Genomic DNA, 21608 nt, shown 5'->3' on the forward strand with positions numbered 1-21608 from the left:
ACATCACAACTGGATCCCAAAGAACTAAAAGTACACCTTTATTTTTTGACCTATGGAACAAGTCCTTTTAATTTCTTTGAGAAATAAATGGTTAAAAATTGATAATAATGGATAAGAATAAAACTGTTAAGATCCTCTATTAATGAGACTAATATTCACATGCATTTAGCTATAGCTTAGAAAGGTGGTTGGTACTTCTAGTGCCCTGTATAACTCAGAATAAACAAAATGAACATAGACAAACTGTACTGAATAATTAGTTCTGATATCAGACAAAAATAATATAAATGTAATTCTGTTTTCTACTTTCTCGGTTTGATTTTACCAGTTATTACACAAACAGATTTCTCACTTAACAAGCAGCAGGAAAATTTTGAATGTGCTGGACTGTAAGAAGAAAATCATTAAGAACATATGCAGTAATAGAAAGCAGAGGTATGCTGTAGAAAAGAATTAGGTTGATGGATCCTCACTGCTTAAGGGCAGGGACTGTACAATGGAAGGAGAGAGAGGAAAGAATCCATCACATAATTGTATCCAAGTAAAAGCAGACAGCTTTGACTAAGAGTGAGTAGAGAAATATGTATCACAGGCACTGCATCTAATTTGTCTTGAGGAGTGTAAAGCATTTCAGAAAAATGGATTCTGAGTAGGCACCATTAGGGAACAAACCATATGTAATGAATAACTACAGGTTCGAAGGAGTCGGGCAGATTGCTAGATGTCACGTGCTGCAAATGAGTTTTGAAACAAATGAAACCAGACAAATTCCAGCTATTAACTTAATTATTGGTGTGCCTGTATGGCAGATACCATTAGCTTCATGTAGGATATTGGTTCTTGAAACATTTCATTTCTTTTAGATTCAGTGTCACAATCAGATCATGTATGCAATTCAATATCGGCATCATAAGAATATTTTATATAGACTTTCATCTGGATGGTCTTTTACTCTTTTATCAACACAAATCTTAAAATGCCTGTGTCACATATAATTCTCAAAATATTTTAATTAATTCTAATGGAAAAGGTTCTAACCTGGAAACGATGGTGTTCCTTTTGTCTTTAGCAATAGATGGGTTAACCAGATTAGAAGTAGAAAAAGCTCCAAAACAGTAGCAATGCCAGTACAAGTGAAGGAAATAAGATATCACCTTTCTCAAAGACTCCATTATTACCAGCTTGCTATATTTTTCTGACATTTTCCTATACTGCATTTCAAAGTATCAGTGTATAGCTTTAGCATCAAAGTGTTGTCATAGCTGAGCATCCTAATGTAACTCCTACAAAGACAGGCTGAGAGAGTTGGGGTTGTTCAGCTTGAAGAAGAGAAGGCTCTGGGGAGACCTTACAGCAACCTTCCAGTACCTAACAGGGGCCTAAAAGAAAGCTGGAGAGGGACTCTCTACAAGGGCATGTAGTCGTAGAACAAGGGGCAATTAAACTTTTTAAGATTTAGATTAGATATTAGGAAGAAACGCTTCACTATGAGGGACGTGAGGCACTGGCACAGGTTGCCCAGAGAAGCTGCGGATACTCCATCCCTGGAAGTGTTCAAGGCCAGGCTGGATGGGGTTTGAGCAACCTGGTCTAGTGGAAGGTGCCCCTGCCCATGGCAGGAGGTTGGAACTACATGATTTTAAGTTCACCATTCTATGATTCTATGAAAGCGGACTTGCTCCTGAAATAATTAATGCATTTCATAACATATTTAAGAATCAAAACAAAAGCTTTGAGGGGAAGTCCAAAGAGATACATAACAATTTAAAACATTAATGGGTCTAAAGTATATTTAATGCCTGGTGCTCAGGACAAGTTGTGCATTTGTGTGTATTCTAATAGGTATTAAAATAAATAGGATATTTAAAATATCTTGTAATTGTTGTAATTTTGTATTCCTTTTTTATAGTTCAGACTGTTAAGTACATTAAAATGTAATCTTTCCACAAGGTTTAACCCAGAAGTTAAAGTACATTAACAGAATAGAAATGAGAAATGATAGAAAGAAACAGGTCTTTCTTGCTGAAGCACTACCACTGATATTTTTAATGGTATTATCTGCTTTTTGTGACTGCATAGATGTAATTTATTGTTAAATTGATAAATTGCTGTCTATTTGTCTATAATTTGTGCAAAAGCATTTAGCTAGACTCCAGTCACTATTTATGAGATACTGATTGAAAATTTAACAATTACACAAAAATCATCCTAAATTAAGAGGTGTGGTATTTTTTCCTTCAAACATTTGGTGACTGAATAAGAGATTTACCTACACTGTGCTCTGCTTTGCATATGGACACGGTTTTTAATCTGTTAATGGAATATTTCTTATTACCTAAGAAATATTGCCAGGTTGAGATCCTTGCTCAGTGTGAATGATTTGGAAAGACTAGTAAACAGATTTGCAACTTCATGGGTAGATTATCACACATCACATCTTGGCATTTCTGGTCTATAGCTCATCTAAAAGGCAACAGCTTAAATCTTTGTCATGGCCATCTGTTTAACCATAACACTTTAGTTGTAACATATAAAAGTTTGTTGCTAATAATTTATTATTTAATATAAGGCAGATTTATAATTACCTATTGCCACTCCACTACTTTACACTTTTTCATAGTTCAATGATAGTGAAATCATGATGACATTAAATATTTTCTGCTCATGCTGTCATGGAAGTTGCGGAATTGCTTCTAAGAATCTGTCATAACTTTCTTCCTGATCATGACTTAAAATTCCATTGGAGACATCTAGGTTTACCACAGCTTGTAACTGATGCAAGCATTGCAGAATTTATTAGTAGCATTTTTACAAGAACTTCTGTTTCTTTTGGGGAAGACTGAGAAGGAAATATATTTAGGGATATTATTATTATTTGGGGATTGTAACATTCCTCCTTTGGAGCTATCAGCTGTGAAAGAAGTAGTACATATTCAGAAGAACCTTTGAGGTGCTGCAGAGAATGGTAACATGATATGAATTCTTCAGGTCGGTTACTGTCTTATGTAGTTTCAAAACACAAGAAGGGAGCTTGAATTCCTACCAAGATCAGCTGAAGTTATGGACTGAGTCCATCATACTTTTTAAGTGACAGATTAACAAACACAGAAATAATACTTAAAAATTCATGAGCTTTTAGCAGTCTTCACTGAATTGTAGCAGTACCATATATGCTCTATGGTATATTAAATTTGCATTATTTAGTATCTGCATTCTCTCTATTCCTTTCCAAACAATGCAATAAAATGCTAATTAAACTCCACATTTGCCACCAAGGAAACTCAATATTTGTCTACAATTTCAATGATTAATTAACTTCTATATGTCCTTAGGTAAATTGTGCCTCTACACATAGTAATCATTAGCATAGATATGCATTTTCAGTTATGGGTCCCATTAGTGGGAGTGTGCAGAAGCCACCTCAAAAAAACAACGAACTTTTCTGTCATTGAAGCAAGATTTCTAGAAATAATTCTTTGGTCTTATTTCTATAAGCCAACTAGAGAACATCTGATAACATTGGACTGTAAAACATAGTGTTCAAATCAGTTTGTGTATGCACTCTGAGTTTGGACATGTTCCTCTGGGGACAGGGACATAGGTGGCATGGGGTTATGATACTTAGACAAGTTTTTCACTGATGCTTTACTTCCTTTATTTCTCCTAAGCCTCTTTTTGGCATATGTACAAGTTTATCATCCTTTGCTGTTCATTAGTTTCTGTATTAGGAAAAGAAAATATTGTGCACTAACTAAACAGAAATATAATACAGCTGCAGTGAAAGCAAGCTAAACTCTGTATAAAGAATGGCTCTTAGAGGGCATATTAAGGGCAGAGTAGAGAATGGTTTATATTTCTTTGGAATCTCTTTTGCTCTGTACTGCTCCATTTGAAATTTATATTTTCTCTGGGGAAGTCATAACACTTGCAGTTAAGCACATATGTGCTCTATAAAATTATCTTCAAACTAGATAGCAATCAGTCAGTGAATTTGTTTTGAAATAAGTTACTTCAGAAAAGAAAAAAAAAAAAGGAAAAACATTACAAAATTGCCAGTATTTTGCAATACTCATGAGTTGGAAAATTCAATTTGAATAGTTTTAAAGTTCTTTCATATTAAACAAACAAAACAAAAGTAAAAACAGTTCTTGTTTTTTAACAAAGTGGAACCTAAATGTGTATTTTATTATTAAATTAATTTGGTATTGTGTTTTTAATTATCTGTAGATATTGAGAGATTCATGTGTTTGTCCATTTACTTCTTTTTGCTGGGGGAATGAAAGTGATCAGCAAGTAATAAAAGAATTGAAGAAAAGAAAAAACCAAAGCAAAACAAAACTGTGGAATGAAATTTCTATGTATACTACTCTTACCCAGAGGCCCTACCAACTGATAGCTTTTGTTCAGGTATTGGTTCTAGTTACAGTTGATTGGCCGGAGCGGGGAGGAGGGCGGGTTGAAGTTAAGGTCTTAGATTTTCATCTAAGAAAGAAAAAGAAAAGAAAAAGAAGCTATTCTTTTGTAATGAAAGTTTTGGTTTTGTCAAATTAGCATTTTCTAACAAAAACAAATTCATCAGTATTTCTCCAGTCAGACTTAGTAGCTCAGCATAAAAATACCATAACTGCAAATAGCTCAAGAAGGAATCATGGATATGGATTGTATGAATTACTGGTATTAGAATTATGAATTAATAAATCTGTGAAATACTTAAAACACCTTGTAAGTATTCTGTCTTTTTTTCTGATACTTCCAGCATGATATTTGCTTTGTGGCTTTATACTGTTTGCTGGTCTTCATCCATTCTCTTTCACCTCAGAATATGTTGAGTTCCATCATTTCAGATATGTAGTGTAATGCTGAAATTCAATAATACATAAGAAATTTATATCTTGTTAAAGACTTCCTGAGAAACAGAAAGAATAACTATTCTAAATATATTATTTATTTTTCTTTTGTCTACCAAAGTAATAATAATAATAATAATAAAATTACTAATTTTTTAAGAATTCACACATCAGTAATGTGAAATTGAACAAAACTTCTCTTTAATGGTAAGGAACTGAAAATATTGATTGTAAAATCCGTTTTGAAATAACGAGGACTGTAAATTTTCACCCGCTTGAAAAAAACGGGGAAGCCTGTTTTCAGGTTCTCATTGTCCACTGAATGTCCTTCATGGAGAACTCACCACAGGAGGCACCACAGAAATGCAGTCAGGTTTAGAATGATATACAAATCAAGAAATATTCAGCTCTTCACCAAAAGACACAAGATCATAATTTTTCTAAATTTCTGAAATGGAGCAGTAAAATATTATCTCCAAGGGTGGCATGGTTCCTAAAGGGTAAATCTGATTCAAAAATGACACAGATTAGGAACACAAAATCCTGTTGCCGATAAATGGCATCACAAATGAGACGGGAGAAGTCAGCAGGTGATGGATGGAAACAGAATAAATTTATCTAAACTATCTATTTATTGCCAGTCTTTTTTTCATTCACCAGTGTCATCATCCCAAATACTATGATGTCCTTGTCAACTTAAAATCAGCATGAACATTGAAATTCAGTCATCTTTATATGTTTAGAAATATATTCTATAATTTTCAGAAATTTAAATATTGGCTAATAACATTGCCTGCAGGAGATTTTTTTTTTTTAATGATTTTTTTGTTGTTGTTTCTAAGGCTTGTATGGAAAAAGAGAAAAGATCTTTCCAGATTACCCAAGTGTATCAGAAACCTTTTCTGGGAACTGATGACCTATAAAAAGGAAAAGACTGCCAGAAGTAGACAGAATTTAAATGTTTAGGCAAAGTTATCATAAAACTAAAGAGTTATTTAATTTTGTTGTGATCTCAAAAAAAAAAAAGCAAGATAAGTTTATACTATATTATAACTCTCATGATAATTAATGATGAAATATTTAAATTAAATATTGGATTTTTTTCTAAAAAGTATGCTCAGGATTCAGCTTAAGATATGGGTTTGATATTGAAGCCACCAGGTTGTAGCAGTCTGTTTGCATAGTATAGTTGGGGAATGGAGCAAAATAACATCTGAAATCTAACAGTTAAGATTGAAATTTGTGAACTGTTCTTTAGTGACTGTACATATTGCCCTTTAGGACATTACTAAACCAAATCTAATTGGTTTATAAAAAAACAGACTAAGAAAATGAAGTGATGAAGTCTGCTTTTGGCAAAGAAGATGAGATGTAATGGCTAATCCAGAAACTATAGGTAAACAGCATTTTTTTACTATTATGATAATTAATGATGTAATAGGAGGTATTTATTTAAGTCAAGGTTGAAAATTGTTTTAGAGGGAGAACCAACCTCAAACATAGGCTTGATTCAAGAATTAATGAGCATAGAATACGTTCTTATGCCCCATTCATGAAAAGCCAGAGCTATTTCTTTAGAAATAAAAAGTATACATTTTATTTTCTTTGTGCCATGGACAAAATGCTTTATTGTTTTTATCTAAGTACTTAAGCATTGATTTACTGGTAATGCCACAGATGTAGCTACCATTTCCCATCACAGACTTTTGTGAGTGGGGACTAGTCTTTGTTTAAGCCACAGCATGATGTGATGAGCAGAATGTAATGATCAAAAATAAGGCTTGTCCATATAGGCAAAACATATAGGATATTATTACTTAACCATGGGGGGTGGGGGGATTGATCCTTTTGTTTATTTTAGATTCCGTAGTGCTTTAGAACAGAATTAATTTTACAGTGAACAAAGTAATTTGTCTCATGTAAAGATCAAAGTATTTTATGGAGATTTAGACTCCGTTTGAATCAAAGCATAATGTCTTTTGACATGAATAAAGACTGTATTTGTAATCCCGCACTCATTTCATTTGAGTAAATCCACCATGGCCAAAAGACATTACTCAGCTTTCAACTAATAACTACACAGCTACTGTGAAAGTGATTACCGGCATCTCTGACCCACTTCTAGAAAGCAGGTAATGCCTGAATATGAAAAAAGGTGCAATACAACTCTATACTTTCAAAGCTACCTTGGTGTTTCAAAACTGATTTGATTCCACCCTAACTGTAAAGCAAAAAACCACAACCCAAAACACCAAACCCAGGTAACACTGGCAAAAACAGTAGGCACAGAAAATCTGATAAAAAAATAATCAGGAAGTAGTAGCAAGATACAGTCTTGTCTGGGTCAGCATGAACTATCAAACACTAGGGCTTATATCAGTAATGAAATAATTATTTCCTTTTAATTCTCAGTACTATAGTATTGAATTAAAGGGGGGATATCAGCCACAAAATCAGATTTATGGTTGGTGGGGGTTTTTTTGTGGTTTGCCACTAAGGCTAATAATCATCTACTTGAACTTTAGATGCCTAGAAGTTAAGTCTGAGCTAACTATGTAGACTCTTTCAACATTAAAGGAGAGATACAGGTATTTCTGGAAAACCAAAGTGTATCTATGTCAGATATATGTACTGAATGTACAATTCCTACACTGATACTGATAGGATTCATCTTACTTAAAGGTGGCCATCAAGAAGTTAGGTAACTAGTGCAGGCTAATTGTGAGGATTCCCTCAACAGACAGTGGGGACAGGCAAGTACTTAACACTTAGTTCTCTATAAAGACAGATGTTTAAGATAGGCTGAATGACTCACCTTCCAGAAGCACCACTCTGTCTTTACTGTCTAAAGAGAGATCCTAGATGTACAGTTCAGAGTACATACTCAGCACACAAAGTTATGTGAGAGAAAGTTCTCGCTGGCCATTCCTTTAAATGACTGTGTCAGAATTTCTATGCAGCTGACAGTTCTGCATATAGGTATGTATAAGCAATAAAGATATTTCTATGTAGTGATTCTATATATGAGATATATATTGAATTCAAATCATCTATAAAATGTTAGGAAGTGTTTACCTTGCTTACCTTTTTATTATTTTCACCTCTCAGCTGCCTCTCTCCCCAGCCTACACCAACAAGAAGTCAATTAATTGAATCAATGACAAGTCTCATTGCCCATCTTCTTCCCAACAGGAGAGGTCTTCAATTAATTGACTTTCTGACAGCTTTTAGTGATAAATGTAGAACTTTTTCTCTAACGAACAATTTTCCACCCCCTTCAAAAGTCCTGTCGAGTTTTTCTTTTTGGGGGAGAGCTTCAGACACCTTTTGAAACAATCTATAAAAGAGATAATCTAATCTTCTTCCCTAGACTAATGTTTCAGGAAACAGAAGAAGGGAATTTTCCTAAAAAACTTTGATTTTGGTTTTGTTCTTCATTACTTTTGACACTGAAGAATTGCTGAGTGGCTGATTAGGAATTAGGATCAGATTTTCACAAAAGACCATGCTCAGGAGATGTTCAATTGCAGTAAGATGGATGAGTGGCTACATCAGATATAGAAGTAAGGAATTAAAAGATGGTGGGTTTTTTAGCATTCAGTTGTACTACAAAAACAGATGTAGCCATGAATCAGAGCTGTGTTCAGCAATGTATAAATAATGCAATAACACCCACATCTTTTACTTTTGCTCATTTTGCTCATTACTTACTCATTTGCTGTCCTGGGGAACTCATGTTAGGCTTGGGACCAAGACATGAAACTGAGAGACTGACATGATGGACTGAGAGCTCAAATCAAAGTACAATTGCAGTTTTCATTAAACAAGAACACACCTAGTTTGCAATTTATTTAGTTGCAATCAGTTGACAGTTGCCATCAAAGCAGATCCTTAGAAAGATTTTTTAAAAGGACCAAAATAGTGGATTTACTGATGTAAATAAAATAAAAATGTCAAAAAACACAGGACAAATTCAGTTTTTCTCGTAGATACCATCTCATGATTCTGTTGTTGGGTTTAAGTGCTCAATCATTCTTTAAGGGAAATGGTTTTGACTAATTTCTTATTAGCTAAAACGGTACAGAAAACTATCTCTTTTGTGCTTTTGCTTGAAATGTTTTGCTTTCATATTTTTATATGTTACTAGACGCTATTGGTGAGAATTATCAGAATGTAAAAGAAGAGCAATGAAAGGACTTGCAAAGTTACTGCTGGTGATGCTCACTGAGCTGATATTATACAGTCCCCAACGGTTCTATCTTCTATCAAAAGTTGCATGAAGAGTGACTGTGAGAAAATGTCATGAAAGACTTTTTTTTCATTGAGATTTTAACATATTGGCTGATTGGAGAGTAGGTGCGAGTTTATAGCAGGAGTGAAAGAGCAACAGCTGCTTTAAAAGCTGCTGCTTTGGTCTGTGAAAAATGAAAAGTATGACTGCAGAACCATTACACACCAGCGATTGTTCAGGTGCTCTCTATCACCAATATGATTACCCTGAGAAGTACTCTTACCTTTTCTTGTATGCTTGCATGTCCAGACGAACAGTGGTATTGTACCCTTATAATGATCACCTACACTGACACAAATTGTGGGTCTCAAAGCAGATGAACAATTCTGGTATAGCTGAACTAAGCACCAAAATTTTTAAATTTCTCCACAGGTGGAGATTAGTCAGATTTTCAGATAGGAAAAAAAACCCAAAAACCCAAAACCAACATAGAAAAGTTTTAAGACCTACATAACAAAAAAAAATGGGCAGTTAGATCTGAGGAGTTTTCTTGTCAATGTGGGAGTCAACATTAACATTCAGGAATTTCTCTGTGAAGCCCTACTGTCTCTTTAAAATGTTTATACTGCCTGAAGGTCCCCCAACATAATGTAAAAATTAGAAATTAAAATTAAGTTGTGCAATATGTCCAAGTAAAATCAGCAATATTAACATTTTTTGGCGAGGTAAGAAAGTGTTTTGACCATGGATGTGAAATGCCATTTCTGTAGACTATGCAAGCCACAGCATAACAAAAGAATACAGAAACACAGAACATGTGGGCAACAGAATACTCAATGTCTTGAGCTCAACCCCAGGAAATCTAAGTTTTGACTAACTAACCACAGCTCACACCTACTGACATACAGCTTTCTTGTTCACATTTAAAATGTTAATAATTTTTTTTAAAAGAATATTTCAGTATTTCCATTCCTTCCAGATCCTTCTCCCTAATTGTCATCTGGATTCATATACAGAAGAAAAACACACAAATATAGAGCAGCACTTTTATTAAGAATAAACAGAATAATAAATAAGCAGTCATATAAAACTGATGTTAGTCTGACACAGGATCTGTTGACACAAATTATTAGCACTGTTTTGTAAGCTTGGCTTATTTGTTTATTTCTTTAATATTTTAGTTTTCTACATATAACATTCAAATAACTACAAAAACAGACTGGCTCTTTGCACATTTGTGTTTTGCATTCTTCACATTTGCTTTTTCCACAAGTTTCCAAAAGTGTTAAATGTAAAAAAGCTTCCAGTGAGTACAACAGATTACACATAATTATCCATCTATAAATACTGTGCTGCTAAAATAAAACTTAGAGGATCTAAAATATATCCAGCACCTTCTCCCACCTCCTTCTTTGCTGACCTTGGTATCTGCAGAATTGTTTTTTCTCATGTATGCTCATATATTCTCACTCTTCCGCCCCAGTTGCTGTTGCACTACAGTTTTTACCCTGTATTAAATATGTCATCCCAGAGGTGCTACCACCACTGCTGATGGGCTCAACCTTGGCCAGCGGTGGGTCCATCTTGGAGTCAGCTGGCATGGGCTCCATCAGACACAGAGGGGAGGCTTCTTGCAGCTTCTCACAGAAGCTACCCCTGTAGCCCTCCAGCTACCAATGCCTTGCCACTTAAACCAATTGCATCCTTATTAATGCTGTTGATTTGAAGAAGAAACAAAAAAATGATCAGGGCTTCCTGGTAATTTAGTGGAATTAATGATATCTAGATCTTTTGTGGCTCTCATTAACATTCTGATTTGTTCCTCCTGCCCTTGGACTCTTTCTGTTCCTTGCTTTGAAGCCTTATCTTCCTACAAAATTTACAATATCTTCATCAATTATGTGATCAGTGTGGACCAGAAAGATAAAACAGTATTTTATCACCTTCATGACAACAAGCCATGGTCTGCTCTTCTTGATATTCTGTAGCTCTCACTAATACTGCAACTAGACAGACAGTATTTTCATTATCTTTGTGAGGGAATATCTACCTTTAGGTTTGTACAGTACATGCCACATGGGTTTTGAACCACATTATTAGATATGTGTTAGTATCTTTCTGTCAACTTTTAGAAACATGTTAACATGGTAACTGGGAGAATATTTGCATAAATAATGTACAAATTCTTACAAATATGTGATTATTGTAGTGCAAGAAGTTAAAGCCATAGCTACTCTGTCATGAAAAGAAAAAAAAAAAAATTAACTGGGTATTTTGTTACCATAAATATTTTTTTTATCATTATTATTATTGTTGTTAGCATTAATGCTATAATTACAGAAATTTCCAAAAGACCCATTATGTAACTGTTCCAGGATATACAGGTTCTATACAAAGCCAGAACACAAAGATAATAGGTATTAGGTTAAACCACACAGAATATGTAGATGCAGACAAGTATCTTTTTTTAAAGCATGATGTGTTTAACATGGGCTTTATACAGACATGGTCAATATTTTCGAAACTACTGAACCTCTAAGTAGTTTACATGACCTGGGAATGTTAATGCTGAACTGATAGACTGACGTCTGAGTTACAGGGTAAAAGAACTTAAGGTTGCCCTGCCAAGTCACAGATCTGGGACATGGTAACAGACACCAGAGCAACAGATACAGGGATAAAAATTTTACCACCAAATAACAGTACAGTAACAGATGCACATACGTATCAGTATTACAATTATCTGGTTGAAATGAGAACAAATCCAATGCGTATGGGAAAGACTGAAGAAGGGGAAGCCTGACTCTTCTCAGTATAGCCCACTGACAGGACAAGAGGCAATGGGCAAAAATTAAAACATAAAATTCCATCTGAACACAAAACAGTGGTGTCCTGGTTTCAGGTTGGTCAAACAGGTTGCACATAGATGTTATGGTGGAGATATTAAAACCCCAACTTGATGTGATCCTTGTTGAGATCTGCTTTATCTGAACCTGTCTGAGCAGGGGCTTAGACTAGATGATACCAAGAGCTGCCTTCCTACCTCAATCATTCTATGATTGTGATATAATAACCTAAATTACTGTGAGTAGCTTAACAGAGGGCTTCAGAATTGTTTTCTTGGGCTTAGAACATCTTCATTGTTTATCAGTCACTCCTATTTCAAATCTGATTCTAAATTTCTATTTTGAATTGTGTTTGCAGCTTTTGACCTGCATGTGTAAGATTCAATAGATATTTTACATAAATTGTCCTAGGTGAGTCTTTCAATAACTCTAAATCTGAAGGAAATAGTATTAACAGGATACACATTTGCACATACAGACAGCTGTAATTTGCTAAATTTAGTCTTATGTTATCCAACTACACTATTGCAGCTTTTGTCTCCACCATTGATTAATAAACCACTGTAAAATATTTTTTTACTGCAAACTTATGCAAATCCACAACTAAGGGTAAAAGGGTTATTTTTGTCAAATCAATCAGATATTGTACCTATTTAAAACTATAAAAGCATAATGTATAATACATAATGTATGATTAACAAAGGCTATTAATAATTAAATGATAAAATGATATTTTAGAAAGATCAGAAGAGTAATTTGTATTTTAAATACAGAATTTTCTTTCTCTGTGTGTCTTCAATTAAATAGTCCAGCTGTAAAATTAAATTATTTTCACCTTGTCCACTGTATGTGCCTGTGAGAGAGAGGACATTCTCATCCATATGGTATAATCTTAAAAGGTCGATATTGATCAAGTTAAACAGAACTGTTAAATCACACAGTACAATAGCAAAGCACAAAACCAAGTCAGTTATACTGAACAGTGTTTTCAGAGTTCACTACTTCTAGCGTACTGTGTTAGGTACAAAGTTGTTTCTCTGTTCTGGTAGTACACTTGAAGATAAGTGTTCCCTTTAAGAAAGATCACCTACTCACTCCATCTGTTTTCATGCTGAGTGGCCTCATCAACTGTAACTGTGGCTAGACTTTTAGGGGAAATACAAAGATGGGTTTTGAAATGCACATAAAGTTGCCCTGGATGCTTCTGCTGAAATATCTGATAAACTCATGCAGCTAGCAGGCAAGTACAATCAGCCCTATTGGGGAAAATCTGTTGTCACGAGATGTAATACACCTATGCTTAGGAGATACCTGATCAGTTCAGTTAAGAATTAAGGGGAAATACACAGATATGGTAAATAAAAGTAGATTTTAAGAATGTTGTCCATGTCATCAATTCTATCACTTCATTGGACTTACTGCTCTCTCTGTGACATGGTTTTGTCTAGGATAACATTTAGTGAAATGAGCAGAGCTACACTGGTGTGAAACTGGGGTTAGATAATAGAATCACTTGCCTAGAGTCCTCATGTTTTTCTGGTTTCTTAAAAGGCAGGACAGAATAAAATGTAGGTAAAAGTCTTGTTATATAGGAAAAAGTCCTGCTATTTCTAGGCAGTGGCCTTGTAGTCAGCTTCAGCACTTCTGTAAAAAATCTTTAATGATTTTATATATGGTTACTTAATTAAAAATAAACCAACCAAACAACAAAAAATTGAAAATTAGAAATAGAACATTTTCCATTTATAAAGAATTTGACAACTGATAAAAACATATGGATATGAATATATAAAAAAGAAACACTAATGAATATGTAGATTTCCTATTGGTACATTTTTCTATTCCTTGGATGGCAAAAAGTAGAGGAGAAGGCAATATTCTTCTACTGTAGAAGTTTTTTGCTGGAAAAGATAATCTTCTGGGTACTGGAGTGCTCATAATATAAGCAACCCTTTTTGTGACTTTCTGTTGCTGTAGGTTTGTAATGGTCCAAGGCACTTTAATAATTAGTCTACAGGGAGCTTTAATAGACTAGGGCAACTCTTAATTAACTTAATCCTCAGTACATGAGTTGACCATGAGACATCAAACCACATTTTAGCTTGAAGGGTATGTGAACTCAGAGGAAATCTCATTTTTTAACTACAGTGTTTCTGCATACTTTCTTTGTAGTGTGGTTGTAGATAAACACATTGTGCCATCATGTCCTATGGTAACCAGAAGCCTTTATTCTCAGCAGAATTAATAATAACTGAATATGACGATTTTGGCATAATTATTTTAAGATACAAAAGTTATCATAGGGTGACATTCATATCTTTGTTAAAGTAAGTAATTAAGAAGTGATTCTACTTAGTGTTTGCTGTATCTCTATTGTACATTATTGATACTTAAAAAAGAACTGAACCTGTTTAAAATATGTGAAAGCATGGTGATAATAATTTTAACTACAGTGGGTTTTAATTAGAAATGTTTTATACCCCTATGATTTGGTACTGAGGGATGGATTCTACTATACAATTATGCTGCAAGCATGTTTTATATTTATAAGGATTTGGTTTGTACTTCATATTCTATTGCTTCTTATCAAGATTTGTGATAACTCATAATAGCAGGAAAAAGTATAAACTTCCTGACCAGCAGCCATTCTGTTTTCATTTCTGTGTTACTATTCACATATTCAGTAATATTTCTGACAAAGTAAGTGTTGCTTTTGGAGTATTTTCTTGAGCTACCTAAGGCTGTATGAAAATAGTGATTATCACTGCATTGTACAGAGTGTCACTGTGGGCAGCCTAACACTGATGAAAGAAAAAATGTCAGTATAATCACTGACTTCATATGTACTATAAGGTACATGTGTTTCTCAACAGACATTGTTAGCAACAGAATATATTATATGCACCTTTTTTATTATTATTATTTTCAGAGAGTTGTTTTGGCATTGGTGTTATTAGCATTTGCTGCTGATTTCCAACCAAGCAAATCAGAGATGTATTTAAATGAAATGAGTTAAAAGAAAAATCACTGGGCAAAGGATTTTAATCCAAGCTATGATACTAAGCTACTGTTTAACTCTTGGAGAAAGAAGAAAAAATCTTTTTACTTACCTTTCATTACTCCTGCCATAATTTCTCTGTCCCAGTTGCTGAATGTTTTGGGGAACACATCTTTCCTTAAGATGCATTCTATTAGAATCTTAACTAACCTGTCTAAGGCTACAAATAAGTTTAAAAACAGTTGTATTCAGGTAAACCAAACCTTAACCTGGACAATTACATATTCAAAGACATCAAGGAAAGCATACCGATTCAAAAATTGTATAGGATCTGAATCAATGACAGAACTGAGAACATAAATGCGTTTGTGATATGTAATTATAAAATTTATGGGATTTTTCCTGACAAGTGATTTTTTAACATTATGGAAAGAATTAACTGATTTGTGTGTATTCTGTAGTGAACCATATTCACTACTGAAGAATGGTATAACTAGGAAAAACACACATACATTTGTTCCTGCTGTCAGTCAAATACAATTTGTCTCATGAAAACACTTCCCTTTTATTTCAATACTGTTGCATGTATTCAAAAGGACTGCATTTTAAAGCAAATTTAATTTCTTATATTATTAATCCTCTTATAAAAAGGAAAATTCAATCTCTTAAGAAATCTTTATATACTCAGTTTAATTTCCGTAACTATAAATCTTTTATTACAAATCAGTTTTAATTAGTTGTTGTCCTTGGCCATATACAAGAGTAAGGAATCATCTTTCAATTAATCTATTGTTAGGTTATACTGAATTAAAAAGTCCCAAATGTTTAAGATGTTCAGACTACTTCGTTCCAACTTCATAGACATTGACTCACAAATTTCTAAAGTAATTTTCAAGTGCTTCTCTTTGTTTATGTTTCAGAAGAAAGCCTCCCCCCCCCCTTTTTTTAATTTGATGGGCTGAAAGATCAAATTAGAAAATAGTTCCACAAATATATATACAGCTATAAACTGAATCAAAATCTCCAAACAAATATCCACAAACTCAGACTACTTAAAACCTTTCAATTTTCCGACCTATTTTTAAGTGGAGTATAAAAATTATGGGTGTTGGCTTGATATATGAACTCAGGAGACAATGAATAGACTCGATTAATCCCCATCTTTAATTTGGTTTATATGTTACCATTCTCAGTTTGCTTGTAGTCTCACGTGGTAACGCAGACTGCAAAATACCTCAGAAGGTCATCCAGTCAAACCTTAGGCTCAAAAGTCAGTCAGACCAGGTCATTCAGGTCTTTGTGCAGTCACTCTTGAAAACCCCCAAGGATGGAGGCTGCACAACCTCTCTGGGCATCCTCTTCCACCTAGTAGAGAAGGGACAGTAAGGATATTATTTTTAATTTGTTCATATAACATTGAAAGAAAAATAAAGTTTTTATGATGAAATTTCAGGAAAGAGGTGTTACAAGTAACCTGGAAAGAAAACTGTTAAATATTGTCTAAAATTCTGTTCATCTAAATCTTCCATCCACAGTCAGGTTTATTCTTATAATGGAGAAACCAAAGACCATGCTATGTTAAGGATGTTAATACCCATCCTTGGAGATATTTGAAACTCATCTGGCCAAGGCCCTGATCAAGCTGCTCTGACTTTGCAGCTGTCTCTGCTTTGAGGCCAGATCACTTCCCAGGGTTCCTGTCCAAACTTTTTTTTTTTTTTCATTCAGTGATTATTGTATTTTAACTTTTTAAATTTTTTTGTATTAAAAAAATTGTATTATTTTTGTATTTTAAATTGTATTTAACATTTTAACTTCATGTTTAAAGTATTCTGTTTTTAGCTGTGTTTTTAGACATGACTGACCCTTACTGGTCCAGCCCAATACGTTAGAACTGAGGCTGCTACAAGATAAAAGGTTCACACAAGATTTATAAAACTACTGGTCTCACACAAGCTTATCTGATGCATTGAATTAGCAAATAGTTAGCAAAAGCCCTTTGAGAATACAAAGAGCTTTTTCCATGGGAGATCTAGATCAGATAGCCATGGACTAACTTATAGAAAGTAACAGACCAAGGAGGGAACTCCAGTACTGAGGTAGGAATAAAGCTAGGAATGGTTTTAATAGCTATACAGGAAATAGGAGAGGAGCTAGGCTTGTTTCAATAAGGAATGGTTTAGAAAGTGTGGACACAGCACTGGGCAGCCATACTAGTAGCACCGAGTCCAAAGCACTGGATGATGGGTTGACAGAGTTGAAGGAAGACACAGACAGAACTTGAAGAAAATCTCATAAACAGCAGCAGCAACAAACCAGTTTGTGTATTCAGTGACACTGAACTGTGAGTAAAAGGTCAAGACATCACACCCATTACAACCCTGCCACAGGCAGTTTTAGCTACAAGGGACTCAAAGAATGTCATGACTGTAACAAGAACTATGCTAACAAAAGCAAGTAGCAACTACATGGATATACTCTGTGTTAAATCATCGAAGCAGTTATGTCTAAGGTTACAAAAATTGTTGAAGTCACAAGGTAATATGACTCAGAGAGATAATAAATCAATCAAAATCTCATTTATATAGAATTTCATTCATGTAGCAGCTTCTTATGGTTAGTTAAATGCTAAACAAATGGAAAAGCAACATGGCAGAATCTTATAATACAGCTCAGAAAGGTGTCAGGTAAGTTTCAAGGCAGATAAAGTAATAGTAATAAATAAAGTATGAAGTAATGTACTGAATTAAAAATAAAATCATGGAATGGTTTGGGTTGGAAAAGACCTTTAAAGATCACCTAGTCCAACCCTCCTGCCACGGGCAGGGACATCTTCCACTCGATTCAGTTACTGAAAGCCCCATCCAGCCTGAAATCCTTTAACAATTCCAGGGACGGGGCATTCATAGGTTCTCTGGACATCCTGTTCCAGTGTCTCACCACCCTTATCATAAAAAAAAAAAAATTCCTTAAGTCCAATCTAAATTTACTCTTATTCAGTTTAAAATCACTGTCCTTTGTCCTGTCTCCATAGGTTCTGGTAAAAAGTCTCTCCATTACCTCATTTCATTTCTTATAAGCTCACTTCGGCATTGAAAGGCCACAATAAGGTCTCCCCAGAGCCTTTTCTTCTCCAGAATGAACACCAATTTTCTCAGTCTTTCTTCATAGCAAGGTGTTCCAGCTCTTTGATCATTTTCATGGCCCTCCTCTAGACCTATTATAACAGGTTCAGGTCTTTCTTGTGCTGGAGGCCCTGGAGTTGAACACAGTACTCCAGGTAGGGTCTCATGAGAGTGCAGTAGAGGGAAAGAATCACCTCCCTCGACATGCTGGCCACACTTCTTTTTATGCAGCCCAGGATACGATTGACTTTCTTTGCTGCAAATGCACACTGCAGGCTCACAGCTCATTTTTCATCCACCAGTAGCCCTAAGTTCTTCTCCACATGGCTGGTCTCAATCCATTCATCCTCAGCCTGTATTGATATTGGGGATTGCCTCAGACCAAGTGCAAGACCTTGCACTTGATCTTTTTGAACTTCATGAGGTTCATATGGGATCAAGCCTGTCCATGCCCCTCTAGATGGCATCCCTTCCATCTAGAGTATTAACTGCACCCCTCAGCTGAGTGTCATCCTCAAACTTGCTGAAAGCACACTCAGTCCCACTGTCTGTGTCATTGATGAAGATATAAAATACTATTTGTCCCAGTACAGGCCCCTGAGGGACACTACTCAGTAGTGGTTTCCACTTGGACATTAAGCCATTGAGTATAACTCTTTGGAGGCAGCTATCCACCCAATTCCTTATCCTTCTAAACTTCTATCCATCATATCCATGTCTCTCCAAATTAGCAGCAACAATGTAGTGTGGTACTGTACCAAAAGCCCTACAGAAATCTAAGTAGATGAAAACAGTATCTCTTCTGTTGTTCACAGATGCGGTCCCTCCATCACAGAAGACCGCTAAATTAGCCAAGCCTGATTTGCCCTTGGTGAAGCCATGTTGGCTGTCTCTAATCACCTATCTTCCATCTGTTTCTATACAATTTCCAGGAGGATCTGTTCCATGTTCTTCCCAGTCACTGAGGTGATGTTAACTGGTAGGTAGTTCTCTTATAACCCTCTTTAAAAATGGGTGCAATATTCCTTTTTTCCAGTCACTGGGACTACACCTGACTAAGAATATAAAACACATTAACACATGTTTATGGGATGTTGAACTCAAGGCAGGTAGTTATAACTTAAGGAAGAGACTCTGGAATGAACGCTGCCACATCTTTGTAATCATGACCTCAGTGTGTAGAGGAGTCAAAATATGCAAAAAAGCCCAACAAAGCAAACATTTGGGCAACATCAGAAAAACAGAAGGTGTAATTTTGTTGTTACATAAAACCACATCATGCCCACATTGGGAGTGCTAACTGGGGTTCTAGTCTTCAGTTCTCAAGAAAGGCAGAGAGGCATATTAGAGAAGGTAAAGAGCAGGCAACCAAAGTCAGGGAGGTATGGAACAAGTGTCTTGTGAGGGGAGGCTAATGAGGCTGGGATTCCTCTTTTTTGATAAGAGGGATGGGGATCTGACTAAGCCTTACAAAATCATGATAGGGTGAATACAAGTTTGTTATTCATGAAGTCCTTCAGTTCTTTAATTGGGGGGTGCTTATTAAACTAGTAAGAGTTTCAGTGATCAAACAGAAAAGAAAGGTTTCCTGTTTCAGATTGATTTAAACAGCAAATTATACACCTCTGGAATTTTTTGCCATGAGAGGCTTCGGAAGCAGACAAAACCAACATGTCAAAATAGAATTTAAACAAATTCATAAGCAAGAGAGCAAAGCAGATACTAAAGCATGTAGGTGAGGCTGTATTTTCTACCATCACTAATCCAGTGTTTAGCAGAGAAGAAAAGGAAGTTAAAGAGTTGCAGAAAGTGGCAGGGCTAGCGTATTATCTCACAGTAGCTTTTCCTGTGCTGGCTGTCAGTTGCAGACTACAGGTTGTATGGAAGACTCTTGGTCTGACCCCGTTAAGCATTTCCCATGTACTTTTGTGTTAAGATTATGTGATTTTAAGATCGTTTCAAATCAGCTGACTTAGCACTAGAATATATAAGAAGTCCTACATAAATAGTCCTAGTAAGAGTTACAGATATTACAGAAGATGAAAAATTATTCTTGCACTACAAAGTTATTTATAGGTGTTACACATATACTCACTTCGACTTGAACTTTTCTTGAGGCAATATCCTCAAAAGTTGAGTTTTACATATGCAAATATTTGAAAGGCCCAGCACACCAGAAGTATTAAGTACAATTTTCATTTGCTTGATATTGATTAACAAACGGGGACCTGTATTTCTCCATGCTTTCCCTTGAACCCTATTTGTTGCTTCTTAATTTTATGTTTAATGTGCACTAAATATAAAAGTGAAAAGTAATTTTGTGAAGGAAAAAGCATCTAAAGCATAAACAATTTTCTATGTTTTATAAGCAGGTATAATTGCAGATGTGATCTAATGTTGCACCGAAGATAAATTCAGAAAAGTGAGATTTCAGGAACAGTATCTCATCTGTTTGGTTGTTTCCCCTTTTTTCTTGGAACCCAATGATTTATAATTGCTTTTGCCTGACTGTTTGAAGTCTCCTTTACTGTACCATTTTAGATAAGTTTTCCCAATATTTTCCTATAATATGAAGCTTGACTGAAATCTCTAATATTAGAATAGAAAGCATTTCACAGTAAATCTTGCAGTTTGGGGCTTACTCAGAAAACAGTCTGGCTGAGTGAGTCAGAAAACTAACTTTAAGAACACTATTATAGTAGATTTTTGTTAGCTAAAGCCAATCATAGCTGTGTCTATGAATCTCATGGTTCCCTATAAAGTAGAACTACAGTGGAAACCAGAGGCAAATACATCACAGCTTTTAGAGTTTTTCATTGTTCAATGCAAATTTGTAAGAAATTGCCCCTTCCTAATAAGATGAGGGAAAAGAAGATAATTTCTAAAATATCTGTAAATGTGACCGTAAATATCTTCTTTGTCCTGAATACTTCAGTGCCACAGATAGCCATGTCAACCTTCCATCTTTTCTTAGTGGTGCCATTAAAATATCAACTCTGGAATAATGAATAAATTGATAGAAAGGGTAGAAGGCGGGGGGGGGGGGGGCGGCGGGGGGAGGTAAGAACAAAAGAATAGACTCAGGGTAGAAAATCTTATACTACTTGTGTTATCCATGGGCCACCAAAAATTTTGATTAGCTGACTGTTCACAATTAATGGTTTAGATGCTTGGAGTAATTATTAATTAAAGATTAGTTCTTTTGCGTCAAAATTCAAAGGGTAGATATGAAAATATGGAAAAAAAATCAGTTTAATCAGTTATAATTGACATTGATGTTATTATTAATACATTTCAACCAGAACAAGAAAAAGCTGCAACCAAATCTCAGCAGTCTATAAATCCACATGCAAAATTTCTTTTTTCACTAGACTTAGCAAAATACCTGTTAGGAAGTGGCAGTTTTTATTACTACTCCAAGGGTTGCTCAGGCATTAAAATATATGAGGTTTGGCACTGCTGATTCATCAGGTAAGAAATCTGTTTCCTGAATTATAATAGAGACACAGGAACAAAGGATTGTAATATATGGAGAGAAGCTCAAATGCAAAAATGTCTGAG

This window comes from Falco cherrug, chromosome 1, assembly GCF_023634085.1.
Source record: "Falco cherrug isolate bFalChe1 chromosome 1, bFalChe1.pri, whole genome shotgun sequence".
In the NCBI taxonomy this organism is placed as follows: domain Eukaryota; kingdom Metazoa; phylum Chordata; class Aves; order Falconiformes; family Falconidae; genus Falco; species Falco cherrug.